We start from the raw sequence: 23,289 nt of genomic DNA, 5'->3' as shown, positions 1-23,289 counted from the left end.
CAGCATGTGCACTCCCGCCTCATGGGGTCCATGTGCACACCCATGTCAGCCAGGTTCTCCATGCCACGCTGCAGCATGGAGAGCCTGGCACCAAAGCATGGAAAACATGTGCACGCCTGCCTCGTGCTCACCTCGTGTCAGCCAGGCTGACCACAAGTCAGAAGGAGAAAACGCAGTGGCAAAGAAACCCCCTCCTCAAATAACTCGCATCTACTTTTTTCAATCCATTTTCTTTCTGTCATTAATTCCCCAAGAATAAGACATGTAAGTTGTAAGCTCCTAATAGCACAGTTCTGTATCATTGTTAAAATACACTGGGCAATTATGGACATATTCATTCATATTCATAAATAGATTGAATTGTAACACTTTCCCCTTCACCTAAGCCTGTTCTCTTGTGTGCATAATTTGAACATAGCCAGGCCATTTTTTATCAGCAGTTGTAAAGAAATAGAAACAAAATGTTTAACTTATGTATTAATAACAATTTCTTTGCAATTCATTATCTTGTCAGTAACATGACTCCATCAATTAAACACATATATGTTGAAGGCAGCATATGCACTTGTATTAGACATCTATTATCTCCCACTGCTAGTCCTTCCAAAAGGAACTCAATATATGTCATACTATATATGCAAAAGTTGTCTCCTCTATTAACGTGCAACACATCATTTTCCAAGTAGACAAAAAAAATAATATTTCATCTTTACTATACCCACCTGCAGTATATAAACATGGGGGAGCTATCCCACAATTTTTCACCCCTATGGCAGCCTACTATGCTGTCTTCATGATAAATTTGATAAAACAGAACTTAGTGTTCTAAGCTCATCATGAACTAAGTCTGATGAAAATAACTATTTTGGCAGGGATGAATCAATAGCATGCATTTTGCGTTATAAGGAGCATCTCATTCACTTGAACCAATGTGATCATATCTTTAAAATGGTATGTACAAGCTATTAATAATGTGGTTGCTAATATAGGTAGGTCCGGCTTATTAGCTGTTTGTATTTAAGGAGATGCTCACAACAAATTCTAGTTTATTTGGTGAATGCCTGAAAGATGCATTACTTCATCTAAGCCAAAAACATGAAAAACCTAAAGGCAATTATGAATTAAACTTGGCTCAAATCTCAGAGATTTGTTGGATGAGAATTGGACAAAACTTTGGAATTTACTATGAACATTTGCCTTAAATACAATAAATTAAATTTATGTTAAGAATTGAATATATATTTTTGATTATATAAATAAATATATAAATAAAATTATATAAATAAAAGATTAACAAGATGAGAGTTCCGTCACCTTTTTTTTTTTTTTGAAAAAAAGCACTGCAAAGCTCTACGTAGAATTCTAATACTGTATGCCCTCCAACATTTTCAAGATGTAAATTCAGGACAGTGGATATGAGCGTGGCCGAAGACATTGGGATAATATCCATAGTTCACAAGTAATAGCCTCAGATACTGCCTATTTTTAAAGCATCTTAAACGGTTAAAAAATAGGCAATATCTGAGGCTATTACTTGTGAAATATGGATATCAGTTGTGAAATATTGATGAGAGAAATAGAGAAGCACAGTTTAGCTTTGGCTTCTAACAAGTTAATTTTACACAAACCTTGATTTTAAATTCAGTAACACTCTCAAAAGACACTCAGTAGGAAAAGATAAGGTGAAAGTCATGTGACAGAATTTACTACAGTAGTTGAATGAAGAAGACAACTTACTATTGGAAAGCAGCTGGATTTATTTCTGTGTAAATATGCATAGATTTAATCCAAAAACATAAAATTTGGAAAGAGCCAGAAGCAAGCATATTTTTTTAATCAAAGTGCAACATTTACATGAAAAGGATTTTATTGTTTGGCAGATTGTCAAGAACCCCAGGCTGGCTCTAGTGAACTTCAAAAAGAGCCACTTTGGAGTTTTCCTCTGAATAATGTTAAACAGATGTTAGCCACTATAGCCCTTGCCTGAGATGCAAGGCTGGCATGCACCATCCTGACATTTGGAAATATTTGATTACCTTTTCTCAGTGTAAGGAAACTAATGGGATGTGGGGGGGGGGGTAGAGTTCTGTTTTTCATGTTGAAAAAGGCTGTTATCAGGAAGACACTGAAGTTAGACTTGAAGACAGAATTTCTCTCACTCTGAAATATGCTTCCCAGCTATGCCTTTTTCTCACAATATGCAATGTTCCCATGAGGTTTGATAGATCTGCATTATCAAGTTAGGAAGCAGCTGGACCACACAGAACTAAAAAAATAACAACAACACTGAAGTGTCACATAGAGCCTGTGCAGTTAACAATATAATGAATTATCCAAAAACATTCAGGCTTGAAGTACTGAATTACTTAGAGGTATTAGTTCATTATTTTAGGTACGGTACTTAATGAAGAGCAGGGGTGTCAAACTCAATTCTATTGAGGGCCGCATCAGCATTGCAGTTGCCCTCAGGGGGATGGGTGGGTGTGGCCTGCTGGGTGGGCGTGGCTAGAGTGTGTATGGCCTACTGGGTGGGCGTGGCCAGCTTTACATCGTTCGCATCAAGGGTGCCTATGGGGGCCTGGGCAGGAGTGGGACAGATCTGAGGGTCTCTGGCAGAAGGAGGGTCTCTGGGCCAGGGCCAAGGCAGTGGGGGCCGTTCCCTCACTGTTTCCAGGATGGCTTCGCGGGCCACATGAAACCACTTCGCGGGCCGGATCCAGCCCCCGGGCCTTGTGTTTGACATGTCTGATGAAGAGAATTCACTTATAAATTTCCTGCTGAAATTACAATATCAGGAGAACATTTTTATTCTCTGATCCAACTTGGAGCTACTGGCATATAACCTATTGATAGTTTCTAGGTAAAAATAAGTCTAATCCACATAGAAGGAGTGGGGACCTTCCTGATTTCCACACTAGCAGCAACTAATAAGGCCAGGGGTCAGGAATGATGGGACCAGTAATCTTAGTGACATTTTTGCAGCACATAGTTTCTTCATTCATAGTGGGATCAGTGGACATTGAGGAGAAATGACTTAGGAGGACTCAGCCAACATTAACATGTTCGTCAGTTTGGAATAATTTTCCCCAGGTAGTTTTTGTAAAGTTCTGCTTTGGAAGAAGAATGTGGCCACTATTGCAAAGACAGAAGAGAGAGGAAGAAGAAATTTGAACTCTTGAGAAGTTTGTAAAGAAAATGTACAAGCTTTTTTTTTTCTTGGCGCTCCTTGTATGCAGGGATGCTTCAAACTAGGCCTAACATTTTTAAAATTTAAATTAGAATGTGATAATTAAAGTCTGTATCATTTATTTTTCTCACTGTGCTGAAAAAAATGCAGTGCCATCCCTTTTTTCTTGCTTGTTGGAATATACAAATAAAAATGTTTCTAAGGTAAGTTACAGGCTATTGACCTATCTTTCAATCTCATATCAGCCTTTGATTAAATTCTTAAAATGCAAAAAGAAATATATTGTATGGGCTCATTTCATTGGCTAAACAAGTAGTTTATTTTAGAATAGCATGCTTTGTCTTCTTTGGCTGATACCATGAAATGAAGATCTAAATTCTTTTCTAGCATTTATGACGATAGATTGTCAAGTTAACATAATCATACTCTGTAGGACATAAGCAAAGACGGACAGCTAGTCAAGAAAATAAGCTTTTCTCTGCAGATTATTTATTCTTAAACTTTAAAGACCATAGGATTGGGGATATTAAAACATTGATTCATAATAAATAAAAACTTTGTGTTCTCCAGAGGCTTGCTAAACAATTCATTCCAAGGAATTCCATACAAATATCCTGATTCGGATTTGTCATACAATCACTTTGCTCTGCTCCCAGAAAATTTGAAAGGTATAAAGAGTGGAATAGCTAGGCAAGCAGTGCCTTCTGATGCCCTGGGAGTTTTCTGTTTGATGGCACCCTGTGTCTCTCATTCAAGGCCTAGGCAAAACATACAAACCAGAAAGACAATCTTATTTGTTCTCTAGGTAGATAGCATTTTCTTTTTTTAACTCTCATTTCATCCTGAGAGATCAGCATTTTTAACTCATCTTTCTTTAAAAAAAAGGGAGGGGGAAGTGGATTCCAAAAAGGTAGGAAACAAGTAGAAATGGAGTTTTGGACCTAGAGTCATAGGACCAAGTTGAAGTGGTCCCTGTGAGGTCTGAATTCAAGCAAGTCATCATCTGGCCATTATAAGTGAGCTAGCCTATAAAGAACTGGAAATAATAGTACTATAATTTGTCCATGGCAGTAGTGGAAGAGTCATGATCATAATTGCACAACATACCAAGGAGAAATAAAATTTACTTGACTCATTTGCTCTTGTTCTTTCCTTCCTTTCATCCTTTTGCAAGGAAATGTCTGGATTGAAAGCTGATCCCTTAGAGAAAGTATAAAAATACCAAAGAAAGAAGCTGGAGGTGAGGGAAGGGAGGGATTATTCCTTTTTTGAAGCCCAGTCCTGTCAGAACTAATTCTTAGCCCAAGCGATGGCATATTCTGAAAGAAAGTGTCACCTGAAGGAAGTTCAGAGCTGTTGTTTGAAGAGGAGAAGCAGCAATACCCTGATCTCTTGGGACAGTCTTTGTTGTTCATTGATTTCATCTTTCCAATAGCTTCTGTTTCAAGGCTGGCCTGTTTCAACAGCAGCAGTGGGAGAAAGAAATGACAGAATGTTAGGTCTGGCTGGGCTCCTAGTGTTTTTTATAATTATTGTGCTCTCATGCATGCATCTAAAGGCAAGAGTCCAAGGATTGTTTTGTGAGGTAAACTATCCACCCAGCAGCTATTAGTTGGCCAGTCTTCCTCTTGTTTCACTGGCTTTTTCAAGGGAGTAGCTTGAAGATATAGTACCAGACATCAACAAATGAGAAAGGCAAGCATGCATTGTTCTGTTCCTAGGTTGCCAGAGCCAACAGTCAGTTGAAACAGTCCCTTTAATACAGCAAGGGAAGAACCTGTGTTCCACAGCGTATCTGGAAAAAAAATGGCCTCAAATGCTTCAAAGTAAGGTTGGCGGTCCAAAGATTGCTACTTCAGACTGAAGCAGTGACCTGCAGAAGGCAATAAGGAGAAATATAACAAAGACCATTAGTTGGCATTTTTTAAACAGAAGATTAATAGAAGAAATGTTGTTGACAATCTGATTTTGGAAATGCCACCTCAAAGTTTTGTTAAGCTCTTTAGAAAAATGATCTCGTACCAACCTCCTCTTGCTATCCAATGCAAGCCGCCCATTCATTTGTTTTCTTTTTGTACTGTAGGTGCCATTTCATCACGGCCCAGAGAATGACAAAGTTAGTAGAAACTATTGCTTTCTTTTCATACACTTGAAACTTGGCTGCCTATTCTGAGGTTCATATTATTCCTGCCTAATTGGTAATTGCACTAATGGCTTTTTTTTTTTAAAAAAACAAACAACAAAAAGCAAATAGCTATTTGCCAGGCTACTTGGGACCAAAGTATAGGATGCACCAGAGGGCTCTGAGCTGATTGGGCCTCAAGAATCAAAATGATTTTCCTCCAGATTGAAAGGTTCAAGTAGATAGGAAAGATCTGTTGATAATTGAAAGACTTGCATCCCTTTGGCAGCAGAAAATGTAATGGGCCATAATGCTGTAATGTGCAGTTAAGCAGCATTGCCTTTGCATCATTTTCAGTGATAATGTAAGGCAGATGTTTTTATAATATGGAGATAAATTAGTAAATTAGGTAAATCAGTGTTCCTAAAAAATTAATTATGATCACATTAGAGACTTGGTGTAGCATAATGGTTGCATCAGTGTTACATTATGATGGGAGAGCCAGATATAAATCCATCTTTACCTTCGAAGATCAGAGTATAACTGTGCTAGTCATCCTCATTCAGCCCAATCTATCCCACTGAGTTGTTGTGGAAAAAGTAGGGAGAAATATGCTACCTTGAGTTCCTGGAGGAAAGTCAAAATATAAACAACTGAATATGCAAATTAAGCCAAACAGTACTTCACTTTCAGTTTCAGAAATGGTGAATATGTGAATATAGCACCTAATTGCCACTTCTTATAGTACCTGCTTCTTATCCTGTGATCATGCAATAGCTGTGGAGGGCCACTTGTATCCTAGGAATATGGCTTTGTTCTATTTGAAAATGAAAGGTAGTCCTTATTTAGCAATCTCAGTTGGGACTGACAACTCGGTCAAAAAGTGAAGTCACTAATTGAAAGTACAGCTGTCCTTATGAACAGCTTTCTTTTGCTTTACAGACCTGCAAAAATTGTGACTGCAAGGATTGGTCACAAAGTTCATTCTTCATCACCACTGTAACTGCAAACTGTTGTCACCAAATGAGGCAGTCAGTAAATAAGGGCTATCAGCTTCATATGGTTGGTGTGCCCCTGTTGTGAAAATGTAGGAAAAATAAAACAAAATGTGAAAGTGCCCACATACTTTGTTCGATAGAGATTTGTCAGTCAAATTCCTGCTTTAAACATATTTTTGGTTTCCTAATGCTGCCTTCATTTCTGTCTGTTATAACTCATTGAAGTTGAAACAAATAAACGTCTACAACTAAAGATATTAGGAAGGCTGCCTCAAAGTTACACTTGTTGAGACAAGCATATAATTTTCAACCAAATAAAGATTTTTTTGTCAGATAATTAGGTTTTGAAAAATGCTTAATTAAAGGGGCCACTTACCTTGTTATATAGTGCGTGCATTATGTATTATTTTGGATAGCAAATTGAATTTTTTTCATCCAGTTTCATTAGATACCATTTAAATGCATAGGACTTGAAAAGGACTTATCCGTGACATTTGTTGCTGTTATTATTGTCATTATCTCCATTGAAGGATAGAATATAAATCAAGCAAATAAATATATATTGTCATTCTTACATGTAGGCACATTGCCTTCATTCTTTTCAATGTAGTTCACAAAATAGAAAAAAAATACTAATGTTTTGATTAGCTTTATTGAGATCTCTTAAACCAGAATAAAAGCTTTGCAGGAGAAGACTGCCTACAATGAAGATTCTGATTTATACTCTTTCTTTAGTCCCAGGCTGTTGTAAGATAAATATCAGTGCAATCAAGCGAAGAGAAAGAGAAAAAAAACTACTAAAATTGCATAAAATGTTAGAATATAAACTAGATGGCAAATTCATAAATATTTAAAACATAATAGAGCAGGTGACAAGCAAGGTTGTCTGAGGAATGGGTATTATCATCATGCAACCATATCAGTCTCTCTCTTTGATCCCCACCGTAAATGAGAAGGTATGCAAGTAAGATATTGGCTGCTAGGAGGATATAAGTCATGGTGCCTTTCCTTATTTTTCAGTTGTAGTAGGGGAGATAATGGATCCTGCTCTTGATATCTCTGAATTCTGCTTTTTAAATCAGAAATTATGGTTACATCCAGTGGTGGGATTCAGCCAGTTTGCATCACTTCACACCAAGTTCCATGAAAAATAATGCATGTGTGGAGAAATTGCACAAAAATTAGTATATATTTTGGTTACATTAAAAAACATCCCCTAAAAGTTAGGGTTATCCGCAGTGTGTTTCAGTCTAGTAAGCATAATGAGATAGTATCCGGGGGGGGGGGGGAGTCTTGTTACCTTTCATGAAAAAACAATACAGGTAATCCTCAATTTATTACGACAATGAGGCATAGAATTTTGGTCATACGTCATTGTGGTCATAAGTCAAGTCACCACCTGACTGGATTCAATTTAATGATTGTTTTTACAATGGTTGTTATACAAGTCACCTTGGTCATTAAATGAATTGTTATAGGTCTAAATCCAGCTTATCCAAATTGTGGTCTTTGCAATCACAAATTCAAACTAGTTGCCAAGTGCCCAAAATGCAATCATGTGGCCATGGGGCTGGTGCACAGTCATAACTTTGAGGACAGGTTGTAAGTAACTTTTTTGAGTCCATCATAATTTTGAACAGTTGTTAAGCAACTGGTCGTAAATTGAAGATTATGCATACGGTATATAACTCTAAATGTTTATTGGCATTATCCTGTTCTCATGATGTATGAATCTGAAATGTCACTAAACAGAGAACATTAAAGTTGTATTTTCAAATAGTCCAAAGAAGCTTTTTGTTTTATACCAAAGGTAAGCTAACATGCATTAGAAATGCAAACAAAATTCCTTTAACTTTAAAGCAGAAGAAGGTGGTTGCAGATAAAGGGTGGGATTGCTAAATGATAACAGATTGTAAGGCAAGATAAACTAAAAAGAAGTTACAGCTTAGCTTTGTTGCTAAACTTAACTCTGTAACTTAAAATTGCTGGTATCAGGTCATTACATTTTAATAATGGATGATCTGGCAGCTGGTATAAACAGAGCATCCTGGGATCCATTTATTCCAAGGCCTGACTACTTGACAAAAGACTTCAGGATTAAGTCACTGAAATGATTGTTTTCAACTATTAGCATGAAGAAGGTAATCTGTACTAGAGAAGATAGATTATTAGAGGGTCTGATGTAAATGAAGACTAAAGTATTTGGGGAAGAACATTGTGTGTTTTGTTTCTTACAAGGAACATGAGAAATAAATCAAACTTCCTGCTTCTCGCATAACACCTAACAGATATTCAGGTTTGTTCAGCCATGCGCACTGGTGGAAGCAGCCAAGCGAAAAGCATCATACTGTTTATTCATGATGTTCTAAGATGGCGGCGCCTGGAATGGCTGCAGCTGCATTGGCTCTTGAAGGCGAATAGTTTTGGGAGGGATAGTAAGGGCTATAGGCCACATGATCAGGAAGATTTTAATGTGTTTGAGCAACATGGTGGAACTAAGGTAACATATGACCGACAATCTTTGCTGGCCTGGCGAGTTTCTAGTTGTTTTGGAACTGCTGGTGAGACCGTTAAAAGTCGTTGGCGCTGTTTGAATTTGTTCTACCAGCAGCAAGATCTGACTGCTGGCCTAGTGATGGATTGTATTGCAAATCAGGGCTGTTTCCAGAGGAGGAGAGGACCTGGAGCTTATGGAGCGAAGGAACTAGATGAGGCTGTCGGAAGAGAGAGAGGCTTTTGGAGGAGTTGGTGGCGGCGGCAGTGTGCTCCAGGGGTGAAAAGAAGCAAGGCCTCTTTAAGGAAAAGGTGGAAGAGTCAGGATCAGAAAAAGGAAAGAAGGCGAGGTTGTCAGAATACAAGCTAACTTGAGGGCTAATCCACAGGGAGCCCCATTTCCATCTGTCCTGTTTGCCATTGTTCACTCCCTAGAGACTAAAATGGACAATGTGAAATTTGAGCGGGCCCCGAACAAGGAGTATATATCGGAGGTGGTGACCCTTTGAAAGCTGTACGCAATGAAATTTCATTTTGATGTATGCCGATTGGTGTACATTCAAAGTGACAATAAAGTTATCATCATTATAACACTTTCCTGTAATTTTACATCTTCAGGAAAACTGAATTTGAAAGCTAAGTATATACAGCCTGTATCTGTGCTTGGAAATTACCTCCATAGTTAAACTTTAAAATGATGGAAATTAAATGAAGCATATTGTATCAAGACTATGATGTATCTTTTTTTGAAAAACATAATGCTGTAGTTTCAGGGAAGTTGGGTTTTTGTCTTTCCTGTTCATGAAGATCTTCTTTTCCATAGCAACATAGCAGCTCTTTTATTTATATATCAGGAATTCCTGATTTGAAAGGTTTCTTGTTGGTGGTTGCATGACGTCTGTTGGAATGCATCCTTTTAGCATAGGAAAAGCTCTGGCTTTGTCCAAAAAAAAAAAAAAGGAAATTAAGACTGCTACTGCATTCCCTGGATGTGAGCCCATTTTCTTCAGTGAGGAAATTACTGTTGAATAGGTATACTTTGCTGAAAGGGTACAAGAATCAGATTATTTACAAAGGCACAAGCACAATTATAATGTATGTTTATTGAGCTGTGGGTGTTTCTGATTTAGTTCCAAAGAGATGCTTCAGAACAGCAGGTGCATAAACAGAACACTTGCCTACAGCTCCTTAAAGCAGCAGTGCCACACAACTTTGTGATCCCAGTAGATTAGAAGGCACAGCTGCAGCCAGGTATTAAGTTCATGCCCCCAGCACATTTTTTGGAATCAAAATCTAAGTGCTGGATAGCCCTAATGTCTGATTGATCAATTCCTCTATCTGTTACAGTGTGCAAAACAAATGTAACAGAACATAATGGCTTACCATGATACTTTTACACCCTGAATATAGTGGTTTATTGTGACCCACTATCCTCTTAATTCAGGCGACACCAAATCACATTAATTAGATAAACTGATTTTCACTATAAAGGTAAAGGTTACCCGCACATGCATGCTAGTCGTTTCCAACTCTAGGGGCTGGTGCTCATCTCCGTTTCAAAGCTGAAGAGCCACGCTTGTCCGTGGTCATGTGGCTGGCATGACTAGACGCCAAATTCGCACAGAACGCTGTTACCTTCCCACCGTAGTGGTCCCTATTTTTCTACTTGCATTTTTACGTGCTTTCGAACTGCTAGGTTGGCAGAAGCTGAGACGAGTAACAGGCGCTCACTCTGTTACACGGCACTCGGGATTTGACCCGCCAAACTGCCGACCATCTGGTCGACAAGCTCAGCGTCCTAACCCACTGAGCCACCGCGTTCACTATACTTATTGCAAAATAAAACATGAAACTGAAAACTGGTAGGTCTGGTTATAAACTTTTTACTGATAACGTTTAAGTAGTTCTCATTGTGAATTAAATTTGCACGAAGAAGGATATTTCTATTAACAGTTAATGAAAGGCAGACTCTGCTGCTATCAAGTGGTTGTCTGCATTTTTGTATTCCAATAGACCCCTGCTTGTAACATGATGGGATGAAGAATGGGATGAGAACCAACCTAGAATGAAGGAGAAATTTCCTCACAGTTAGAACAATGAATCAGTGGAATGACTTGCCCGAAGAAATTGTGAATGCTCCAACACTGGAGGTTTTTAAGAAGAGATTGGACAACCACTTATCTGAAATGGTACAAGGTTTCCTGCTTGAGCAGGGGGTTGGACTAGATGACCTCCAAGGTCCCTTCCAACTCTGTTATTCTGTTAAACATCCATTGTGCACACACATTTCGCTTTGATTGAGTTAAATATTAGTACACTTTGTTCCTGTAAGTAAAGACAAAGAGGCTAAGATATTTCATGCTTGAATTATTATTTTTAAAATGTTAGACCAAATTGATAATATACTGCTCAAAAAAAAGGGAACACTTAAACAACACAATGTACTGTATTTAATAGTAGGATGTCTTATCTTCTGTTCCCTTTATTTTTTTTGAGCAGTATAGTTGGAGAAAAAAACAACAACAAGCTAATATAATGATGCTGTTCATTCAGTCCTGTCAGATTTTTGGCAATTCTGTAGACCTGGTCTCTTAACATTGTCTTTTCCAGTAAGCTTGATCATGTAACATGGCCAAAATAAGTCACACGATAAGAATTTTGTGATTTTTGCCTTCCAGTGATACGTCTGGTTTTATATGTTCCAGTTGTTACTTGTTTGTCACCTTTGTTGTCCTGGGAATACTCGGGAGCCTTCTTCAGTGCTACAGCTCAAACAAATTGATTTTCCTCCATGGTCCAACTTTCACAGCCATGGGTAGAAACATGACTAATCTGCATTTAGTTGCCAGGCTGATGTCCTTGCTTTTCCATACTCGATTCATGCTCATCGTTGCTGTGATGCTTTATTTCTGGACTCCATCCCCTCCCTGTTTTTAGATCAGTCTGTGATCCCAGGAAAGTAAATTCTTGCTATACATCTGATCTCTTCACTGTCAATTGTTATTTTTATATTTTTAAAATACAAAACATTGGAAAATGAAGCTCCAGCTGGAGTTTTTATTAGAAGACAACTGAAGCTGAGAAAGTAACTGGATAATGCACATGTACATGACTTAATTCACAAAGGAAAATGGCTGCGCTGTTGTGATGAAAGGAATCAACAAACAGGTTTCCCAGTATCTGGATCAACAGACAGAGTCGGCCCACACAGATATCACAGAAATCTGAAATAATTATAAGGTGCCCCAGCAGCACACTTTTAGCTTGCATAAAAGAGCTGTGCTCTCTCATTTTATTTTATTTACTTATTTTAATTCCATTTATATCCCACCCTTCTCTGAAGACTCAGGGCGGCTTACAAGCTTAGCATACTGCCTCTTTGTACTGATTTACATTTGGGTTGCACAACATTTTCCTGCCCAAAGGACTGACTGTTGCTCTTCCTATGAGCACACTAAAAAATTAAAGGGTAGGGCAAAGTAAAAAGCTAAATGTTACTTCATTTGCTTTTAAGATTAATTAAAGCAGAGATTAGGTAACATGATTAGTTTCTAGCCCTGTGTGTCACAACTTTCCTTTTCAAGCCACTTGCAAATCAACCTTTAGAAGTCCTTGAGAGCTCAAACTGTACATCTCTGCCTTATTCTTTTCTTCTCCCTTTGCTTATTATGATCAGTCTAAGCCTTCAGAGATCAGAAACGGAAGAGAATCAACAGAATGAGCCTCAGCCTGTCCCTGGGGAATTAGCAGAAGACAGTGCCCCTGAGAAAAGACAGAGGTGTAGGCTGAGTCTGCTGATTTAGAGCCTGAATTAGGTAAAATCCCAAGATTGCAACACATCACAAATTACAAAGAAAAAGCAAAGAAAGTCAAGCTCTCTACTTGGAAAAAAAAGGATTCGGAAGATTTTAGTCGTTCTAATAGAACTACATAAAAGAGGTGGCAATTATTCCTGGCTCTTTGTGGCAAAAACTGTTCCGATTTCCTGTCTGTGATATTCTTTGTATGCTGTTGTTGATTACTTGAAACCTTAAATTATTCTCAGATCTTGCGTCTTTTTCTATGCAGAAAGCTTTGAGACTGCAGGATGCTTAGGATAACTTTGGTGGAAGATTTACATTTATCGTAAATATTTTTAAGCTCATTATCAAAAACACTGCGTGTGTGTGTGAATGCTTTTGCACGTGTAAGAACAGTGCTTTCATCTATCGTCAGACTTCCATTTAAGGATTAAGTCTCTCTAAGGTTTGTAGTTCTAAACACACACTTAATTTTAAGTTAATATTAAATAGTTCTGGGAATAACCAAAGTCCTGTTTCTCTCTTTATTTCTATTTTCCTGCTTTCTTCTTTTTCCATGTTTTTTTCTGTACTGAATTATAAGTTGTAAGCGTTTCTTGCAATTGGTAAAGCACAGTGCACATTTAATAATAATAATCAACTTGGCATTGATTCTCTAGTCTAAAGAAGAAATTTTGTTTCTCATTAAGCTCCTAATAGTATTTAATATAATAAGTGGTGATGAGGAATGTGATGGGAAATATTCTTACCACAACAGCATCATACTTTAGGAGGAAAATACTATAAGGCCTGACTCCAAAACTAGATAGGCCAAGCTATTAATGAAATTTGATATAATTTTGTTTTAACTTAAAGAAATTCATTACACCATTACTCCCCATTCTTTAGAGGTCTTTGTCACATTAAGAACTGGATTTGTTTGCAACATTTACAAAGGCTTTGGAAACTATGCTTGAGGCTTGAAAGGGATCTCATTAATTTTAAAGCCTTGGATTATATACCAATGCCTTATAGGCAATTGGGCACAGTATCTAAGAATTGCAATAAAGAATAAATAAATTATAATAAAGATGCTTTTGACTTTTGTTTGCCTTCTAACCACTCTTGCCCTTTGGAACCGAACCCTGAAGAAAAAAATAGCAAGTGACTTCTGTAGGCAGTCACTTCTTTGTTTGACCCTTTTCTGCTGCCAGTGTGACTGCATTGCTTCAATGTGAAGAAGAGTAAATAGCTTATTCTCTTGAAATCCCCTTCTCTCCAATCCTTCTCCTCCATAGAAATGGGGGAGGAAAAGGAAAAAAACAGGTCAAGCATAGGAAAGCTGACTATAATGGCAATTGTGTGATTGAAGGATAGTGTAATGATTGTAAATAGGCCATAAAGTTATTTTTTCAGCACTGTCATAACTTAGAACAGTTGCTGAATGAATGATTAATAAGTGAGGAGTACGAGTAATGGGCTTGAGTTTTAAACCTAAAGACAAGCAAAAAAAGTAAAATATGTTTAAAAGATGCTGTTGTATAAGGAGACAATAGAAATTTATCAGTGAAATCTTATATTTCCATATTTCAGACTGTCTGACTATATTCAATATACTGAATTCATTATAATACTACTACTAATTATGTAGTTGTGACAAAAGGAATGTTTTGAATGCATTATTTGCCCTGAAAATAATGTAGACTATCAAGGGCAGCACACAAATAATTAAAATCAAGTCTGTTACAGTTTTTTCCTCAAAGACAACTCTAGAATTACTTTCAAGATACTAGCAGAAATTAGATTATTTTGAAATAAAAAGGGAGAATTCTGTGGATCAGGGGCCCAGGGTTTTTAAAAAAATATTCATGCTTTGTTTCTCCATATAAACTAAATGTAAAAGAATTCTTAAATGAGCCGTTGCAGTAAACCTCCTCCTTCTAAAGAAAGTGCAGTCAATTCAATTTGAAAAAAGGACTTTTATACAGAGGGAACAAAACCCTGATAAAGAACAGGAAATAGGTAGAGATTTTGAAAAGAACTGAAAATGTTTTCCAATCAAATAAGCAGCTGTTTGAGTTTGAATAGTGTCTCTGTGTTGAAAAGCACAGTCATATGGATTATGACACTAAAGCAGGTGGTGTGCTAATCAACAGGTAACAAAGTAATGTGGTTTTGTGCTTCAGCTTGAAAAAAAACACAAAACTGACCATAGGGGTTTCTTTTACAAGTTGTTATTCTGTGCAATCTGAAGCTACTGTAGTCATCAAAAGCATATGCTATAATGTGTAGCTTATGATGTGGCATGGTCTTTTGGTATTCTTAAAAGCACTGAGTTATTAAAGATAAATATAATAGTTCTTTTTCCTTTTTTTGCCTCGGGTGGGTAGAAGTTTTAATGTTGTAAGAAAACATTTCCTTTTCTAAAGGTGTTCCTTTTTTCTTTCTCTTCCTCCACTGACAGTGTGCTAGGTTAAAAATAATGGGCACATGAATCTAAGTGTCATCTATAAGACATATAAGAATGTTTGTTCTTTAGAGGACTTGGGAGATACTTTCGTGAAATTTATTAGTTATAAAAAGAGGGTAGATGAAATGTAGCCCATAACCCCATGTGGCATATATGTAGCTTTAAAAGAATAAAGACACCCTCACCATCTTCCCCCAAGTATTCTGGTATTTCTGATATATCTAAGAACCCTCAGTTGTGTTAAATGACAATATATATACGGTATATATGGGAATAAAGGACAGCACTCTAAAGATAAGTTGGAATTCAGGGCAGGAGTTTCCTTATTCATTGGTGCTTCACTATATTCTTGGAAATAAGATCCCAAGAGGATGCCCAGGACACACAATCTTTCTAGTTATGGAACAGCAGCCTATTTGTTTTTCCTGCCTGAAAATGCTTTTGGTTATAAGTGCCCCAGCTCCTACCTTGACTACAAATTGTCTTGGTAGCTTTCTTGGCAGTTTATTCATACACCTGCTTGCTTCAGCCCTGATCTAGTTCTTCATCTCCAGCCCTGCTTGTTATCACATCACATTTCTGATCCATCAAAATATCTTGTGCAACTACTCTATATTTTTCTTATCAGTAAATATTTGAAGAAAGGAGACTAGTTCAGGAGCTGTAGCCTATAGTAAGGTAAACCTGGAGAGGGCTTTCCCCCCAAATACTGGAGATCTTAGTATTGTTCAAAATTAGAGGACTTTTGTCTCTCCAGATGTCACTGAATTACATGTCCCAACATCTTTTGCTCTTAATCAAGCTAACTGACTACTGGGAATTATAATTCTTCAGCATCCATAGAACAAAAGCTCTCTCTAATGTCACCAAGAGCCTGAATTGATATGAGACAATTTCTAGAATGACTCATTATGTATTTAATTTTTAAAATAATATGCAACATTAACACAAACCTAACATACCACTTTGTTCAGCCATGTCTCTACCACCGGTCCAACATAAAATATAATGGCAAATCTTGCTAAAAAACAAAACAAAACTTGGGATCAAATACTCTTGTCAAGTCATCATTATAGTACCTTCAGAAAATCAAGGACCTAAGCAGAACAGAATGAAGTTATAGTTTCACTTGATGTCACAAGACTCTTCACATCCATAGATCTGGAATTATCAATAGAATCCATTACAGCATTACTATAGAATGTACCTATCCTAACAAAATAAACTAAGATTGAAATTCCCGGATTCATGGAATTCATTGACCTTTGCCCCACCACCTAATTTCAGTTCAAAGGACAAATGTTAATCACACATAGAATTACCACTCTCAGGATTCAAATCCAAAACTGATGTACCATCTAGAAGCAGCAATACCTATCAAGTGCTTTACTACCAAACCCACAACCCAACTGCTTACAAAAGAAACTGTATAAAAACATTATTCAGATGAACACTCCGCAGTAATCCGAAAGATCAAAAAGAGGAAACAGACCATTTATGCAACATTTTCAACACAACAGATAGCCATGCAATTTCATCAGAAATGCTTGATTTCACAATCCATTGCAACACAACCAGTGTAACCAGGTTGAATCTAGTCTGGTGGCTAAGTTTGGAAGAGTTTAGTGTTGGGGACATTAGAGTCTACTGTCTAATTAAGTTTGGGAGAGTCTGGTAGTAATGTTTGAGAGCCAGTTTGGTCTAGCGGTTAAAGCACAGGGTAGAAAACAGGAGACCATGAGTTCAAGTCTCCCCTTAGCCATTAAAGTCAGTTGGATATCCTTGAGCCACTTCCTCTCTCTCAGCCTAAATCACCAAATCCAAAAATGCTAAGGAATTCCAGGAAGTTTGCATTTAGACAAATTGTCCATTGATAAGTGCACAGAGAAATTCCATTTATATACAATTTAAAAAATAAAATCCAAGGCCTAGGAAGTCCCAAACATGCATTTCAAAAGACAACTAGACTTCCTTAGGTTTTTTTCCCCCCTTTTAGATGATTAGCTTCTCATCTAAGAAGCTTCTTCAGTTCTGATTGAATAGTGGAGAATGGGAAGATTCATATTATTTGGTTGCTAGCACTCTGAAGATGCGGCATTAGCTCTCTAAGAATTGTTGAGGCCACTTGGGGGACTATCTGTACCTTCAGGGTCACCTGAATCAGAGTGCAAATGGATGTGGAACCCTCTTGGAACTGCTGATAGGACAGTGTTATAGATAAGAGGAAGGTGACATCATATCCTTCTCCCTTTGTTGAGAGAGGTCTGTTCAACTTTAACATAAAAGGTAAAGGTTCCCCCACACATGCGTGCTAGTCGTTTCCGATTCTAGGGGCCGGTGCTCATCTCCGTTTCAAAGCCGAAGAGCCAGTGCTTGTCCGAGGACATCTCCGTGGTCATGTGGCCGGCATGACTAGATGCCAAAGGCACACAGAACACTGTTACCTTCCCACCATAGTGGTCCCTATTTTTCTACTTGCATTTTTACGTGCTTTCGAACTGCTAGGTTGGCAGAAGTTGGGACGAGTAACAGGCACTCACTCTGTTACGCAGCACTTGGGATTCGACCCGCCAAACTGCTGACCTACATAGATAGCCTCTTTTACCCCTCTTTCAAATGAGTGATCCTCTCTTAGTTTTAAAACTAGATCTGGATGAGACTATGGTTTCTTATGATGTGACTTCACTCTTTACCTGCATTCCAACAACTGAAGCCGTCATGGTAGGGAAGAAACGATTGCCACAAGACAGCGCATGAGGTGACATAATTAACTTCAGCCCAGACCACCTATGTGCCATACTGGACCTCTGCTTGAAATGTAAAGACAAAAACACAGCAATGCCCTGAGTTCACCTGTGTCCCCCATTATGGCCAATCTCTACATGGAAGAGGTAGAAACCAAAGCCCTAAACTTCACAAGAATTTCACTCACTCACTGGTATAGGTATGTAGACGATAACGTGGGTCAAGATCAAAACACAGGAAGTGGAAGACTTCTCCAAATATATCAACTTGGTGAATGGATACATCAAATTCACATGGGAAGATGTTAAGGAAAACAGTCTGGCCTTTCTGGACTATACAGTACACATTAAGGAAGACAGAAGCCTTAACATTGAAGTTTACAGAAAACCCATACACACAGAACAATATTTACATTTTCATATTCACCTCTGACTGGAGCACAAAATGGGAGTGATCAGAACCCTAAACCACCAGGCTGAAGCTTTGCCTATCAGCAAAGAGGGATAAGAAAAAGAACTAAAACATATCAAGGAAGCCATCAGAACTTGTGGCCATGCCAACTGGGCCTTCACCAAATCCAAAAAATGACTCGGGAGCTCCTCCATAACAGACAAAGAAGAGAACAAAAAAACGAAGCAACCTCATTCCATATGTTGCAGGAATATCTGAAAAGTTCAGGAGGAACAACATACATGCACTCTTTCAACCCAAGAATACACTAAGGCAGAAAAGCTTGTCCACCCCAAGGATATAACACACATACACAAACTAAATAATGTGGTATATACAGTACAGCACAGTGAGGCATGTGCAGATCTGTACATTGGAGGAACAGAATAACAACTTCACAAATGCATGGCACAGCATAGGAGAAGAAACCCATCAGGACAAGATGCATCAGTCCATTTGCATTTGAAAAAAAAAGGTCACTCTTTTGAAGATAACAAAGTCCACATTCTGGACAGAGAACCAGTGGTTTGAGAGAAGGGTAAAAGAGGCCATCAATGTTAAAATTGAACAGCCTTCTCTCAACACAACCAAAAAGGTTCCAGACTCATTTGCACTCTGATTCAGAGTGCTAGTCATCAGACGACTGCAAAGAACATAAATCCTTCCAATCCTCACCATTCAGTCCGAACTGAAGAAGTTTCTTGGATGAGAAGCAAAACATCTTCAAGGAAAAAACACAGTCCAGTTGCCTTTTGAAAAGCACTTTTGGGACAATCGTGATCTGGATGACTGAGACTCTCCATAGACAAAGCCTGGGAAGGAGACCTGCAGCCTAGAATTCATCCTCTTTAGCAGCCCACTTCCAGGTAACCAGTCAGGAAAGAAACACCTAAATGATGCCACAACCCCACCAAGACTGGTAGAGCAAGCTGGTGTGTATAAAAAGTCAGCACTCACTTTCCCTCGCATTGATATTACTTAGCCTGGTAATAAAAAGCCCTGCAAGAAAACCATCAAGCTCAAAGAGTGCCAAGGACTGTACCCAACTCTTATCTTTCATTATCACTGATACTGCTTACTGGGGGGAAAAATGGTTTGGTTTTGTATTTTTTTAGTTCAGATTTAATGTTTTATTGAGAAGAAAATTACCGGCATGAAGAGTGAAACTAGTGTTATTTAGATATTTCATTGGGTAGTCTATTGGTACAAACAGATAGGTTAAGAAAAATATCATTTAGAATAATATGACTGACACCTCAAATCTGAATTTGGATCTCCAAACGAACAGAAACATGAAAAGGAAAACTTTTCTTCCCAATCATATTCTCTGCCATCAGAGATCATTTTGTTGAGCACTGGCAGAAAATCGTGCAACAGACTTACCATATCCAGAGTTTTCTGCTTCACAGAAATAAGGCAGAAATAATTTTAGCTTAGAAAATTGTTTTTCTTCTCTCGCTCTCTCTCTCTCGCTCTCCCTTTTTCCCTTAAGATAACAAAACAATAATCTGTTGTGCAAGCTAGTCTAAAAATATCTCTGCTCTTCAAAAATATGTACTGAGAGGGAGGAGATTCTTTTCTGAGAATTACATTCTGGTTTGAGGAAAGAAACATAATCATGTGAACAGTGACAAGAACTAGATATTGATCATACCAGAAACAAAAATATTGTGTATTCTAATATAAAGACATTTGCAGTTTAAAAAATAACTCTGATCCATAATTCATTAAAAATAAAAGACAAAAATCCATCAAGCTGCAAGTAAAAGCCACCTTGTCCTTGCTTCCAACAATATAACTATAGTGTGGAGGCTGTCGTTGATATGTGGATGTAATTCAGTGTTGTTGTTAGCTGCGAAGTCGTGTCCGACCCATCACGACCCTATGGACAATGTTCCTCCAGGCCTTCCTGTCCTCTACCATCTTCTGGAGTCCATTTAAGCTCACGCCTACTGTGATTCAGTACTGAGACATAAATGTGAGTTAAACATACAGGCTGAGAACAGAATCTAACAGATTCTAGTGAATTTTTACAAGAATCTTAGCCTTGGTTGGCAACTGGAAATCAATGTGAGATTACTTTCTTAGAGTTGCTACAAGCAGAGGGCTCATAAAAGCAAGCTTGGTTCCTTCATGCGTGGAGATGGTTAGGAGACATTCAGTTTATATATTCTTCCACTGATAATTCCGTGCTGTTGTGGAATTTAGCAGCCATGGAAAGTGTGCTGTTTTGATCCAGTCTCTGCAAGTATTCCCATTGCTCAAAGGTGGAAGTCAGCCATACAGATTGTACAATTGTGAACTTACAGAAATTCCAACATATCAAATAAACTGGCAGAGTACAGTGGGCAATAATTCAGAGAGATAGCAGTATAAGGAAACTCTAATAGTAAGAGTTTTCCATGCAATTACTGAAACAGACAATTAGCTCCTTTTGCTAGATTTCTCAAACAAAGGTTAGGCATGGGGTGCTTTAATCCAGTAATGATTCCTTTGGGGAATCCTGTAGTCCAAAAGGGCGGGCTCAGTTGGCTAAATGGTCCTTTCCAAATCTATGATTTTATGAGGCACAAAAAAATTGAAATGCTACATGCACTAATTAATACATCATTAAATAATAGTTATGTATACATTGCCATCCACATAAGAAGCCTTTGAAAGCATCTATTGCCTATGCTGCTCTGTGTCAGTGGACGCCTCAGGTAGGCTTACTTCTGCAGAGATCAGGTCAGTCTCCCTTGTGTAAAAACTAATTATTATTTTTTTATTTTTTTTTAAATTTTAATCCCATTTATATCCCGCCCTTCTCCGAAGACTCAGGGCGGCTTACAATTTAAAGCACAAATCAATGTGCTTAGCAATAGCCTTCATTCTATGTATATGCCTGCTTATTAGGGCTTTCCCCCCCCCCAAGCGGCATTATTACAAAGTCAGCTTATTGCCCCCAACAATCTGGGTCCATATTTTACCTACCTCGGAAGGATGGAAGGCTGAGTCAACCTTGAGCCACATTATCCCCATTTTACGTTAGCTCTCCCCAGCAAAAGATGAAATTTAGGTAATGGAATTCTTTAAGGATGCAAGCTAAATTACTAGTGCCAGCTTGAGTGGATTCTTGGCATCTGGTATATCCGTTCATAGAGCTTAGTATGGATGTTTGTATTTTTTTAATGATAGGCATGTTTCCTTTTTTACATACACAGCCTTCAGCATTAGTTAGACTGGAAAGCAGTAGATAAAACTTTAAAAAAAGAAAAGATTTTTTAAGGTCTCCAACTTCAGTGTTTAACAGATTGATAAACACATGTGTCCTTGTGTTTGTTTCTATTTGGCATGCATCCTGGGTTCTGTAAGAGTGATATTGGCTTTAGATGTTCAGAGGAATTGAAACCTCGACTTCCTTCAGGTCATGGGAATATGCCCCATCTTCGACACTTAATCCAGCTTGGATTCGACAATTGAAGTAGTCATGTTGCTACTAAGTAGTTACATTACCGTGTGTTTTGTTTCTACAATCTCACCTACAAGCTATGCTCCTCCCATAAAAATTCTTTCTTGATTTTGAATCTCTCTGCTTGGAATTTTGCAATTGGTTAGAGCAATTTCTGAGCCAAAATGTTTAAAAACTGTGAGTAGGTTTCCTTTTTTTCCCCTTTTTGTGAACTTCAGTTAAGCTTAATTCACCATCATTGTGTATGTCTTCCTAATAGTCAATTTTAACATGCTCCTAAGGAATCAGTAAACTCTCTTGTTTATCCAAACCATTCATTAACCAAATACTTTGAATGGTTCCCAGGTCATCAGAAAGAAAGGTTACACTTCCCATATGCATTTTACTCCTCTATTTAAATTTGACATAAACATTTACAGTATATGACAAAAGATATAGGGCAGAAGAGCTTGTTTTCTGCCTAATAGATTGGACTGAAGTTTTATTTATTGAATTTAAATAATAATAATAATAATAATAATAATAATAATAATAATAATAATAATAATAATAATAATAATAATAATAATCCCTTCTTACCCTTATAGGTGGCATAGGTCTTCCTCAGTTTCAGGTCCTTGGAGGTCATCTAGTCCAACCCCCTGCTCAGGCAGGAAACCCTATGTCATTTCAGGCAAATGGCTGTCCAGTCTCCTCTTAAAAACTTCCAGTGTTGGAGCATTCACCGCTTCTGGAGGCAGGTTGTTCCACTGGTTAATTGTTCTAACTGTCAGGAAGTTTCTCCTTAGTTCCAGGTTGCTTCTCTCCTTGACTAGTTTTCATCCGTTGCTTCTTGTTCTGCTTTCAGGTGCTTTGGAGAATAGCTTGACCCCCTCTTCTTTGTGGCAGCCCCTGAGATATTGGAACACTGCTATCATGTCACCCCTCACCCTTCTCTTCTTTAAACTACACATACCCAATTCCAGCAACCGTTGCCTATATGTTTTAGCCTCCAATTCCCCAATCATCTTTGTTGCCCTTCTCTGTACCCTTTCTAGAGTCTCAACATCTTTTTTACATCGTGGTGACCAAAACTGGATGCAGTATTCCAGGTGTGGCCTTACCAAGGCATTGTAAAGTGGTATTAGTACTTCACCCGATCTTGATTCTATCCCTCTGTTAATGCAGCCTAGCACTGTGTTGGCTTTTTTGGCAGCTGCAGCACACTGCTGGCTCATATTGAAGTGATTGTCCACTAGGACTCCGAGACCCCTCTCACAGTTACTACTATTGAGCAAGGTACTATTTACTGCCCAATTCATGGTTCAGGCAGCTCTGAGCGGCTTTCTGGTTTGTAGTTTTCCTTTAGTTGTAGTCTTGATGTTCCTTTCCTCTTCAAACAATTTTGACTTGGTAGAATCCATTTTTTAGTTTATTCATATATTGTTACAACTGCTATTACTACTAACAACCTTCAGCAGCAATTTATTTGCGTTGAAAAATAATGAAAATAACATGTTCTCTGTATCTGTGGTCTGGATAATGATTAAAATTATATAGAAGTGAATATATGCATTAGAAGAATCCTACTTGATGGTATCAAAATTGCACATAG

General features: G+C 37.9%; 1 protein-coding gene and 1 long non-coding RNA gene across 5 annotated transcripts in view; one reads left to right on the top strand and one right to left on the bottom strand.

Annotated features, from left to right (window-relative positions):
- MGLL (monoglyceride lipase) overlaps positions 1-23,289 on the top strand; it is a 113,237-nt gene that overhangs the window by 47,571 nt on the left and 42,377 nt on the right. The window lies entirely within an intron of this gene.
- LOC310634059 lies at positions 1,872-19,727 on the bottom strand. 4 transcript variants are annotated; one of them, XR_014491145.1, is made up of 5 exons: positions 19,628-19,727; positions 6,254-6,383; positions 6,058-6,126; positions 5,833-5,936; positions 1,872-5,060 (listed from the first exon to the last, which is right to left on the bottom strand). It is a non-coding gene; the product is annotated as an uncharacterized lncRNA (long non-coding RNA). The 4 variants fall into 4 exon arrangements; XR_014491147.1 differs by lacking the exon at positions 19,628-19,727 and adding an exon at positions 18,920-19,140; XR_014491146.1 differs by lacking the exons at positions 5,833-5,936; positions 6,058-6,126 and having other exon boundaries at positions 19,628-19,713.

This window comes from Vipera ursinii, assembly GCF_947247035.1.
Source record: "Vipera ursinii genome assembly, chromosome: 2".
Classification (NCBI taxonomy): domain Eukaryota; kingdom Metazoa; phylum Chordata; class Lepidosauria; order Squamata; family Viperidae; genus Vipera; species Vipera ursinii.
The sequence above is the reverse complement of the archived record's forward strand: the minus strand, read 5'-3'. Positions and strand labels throughout refer to the sequence as shown.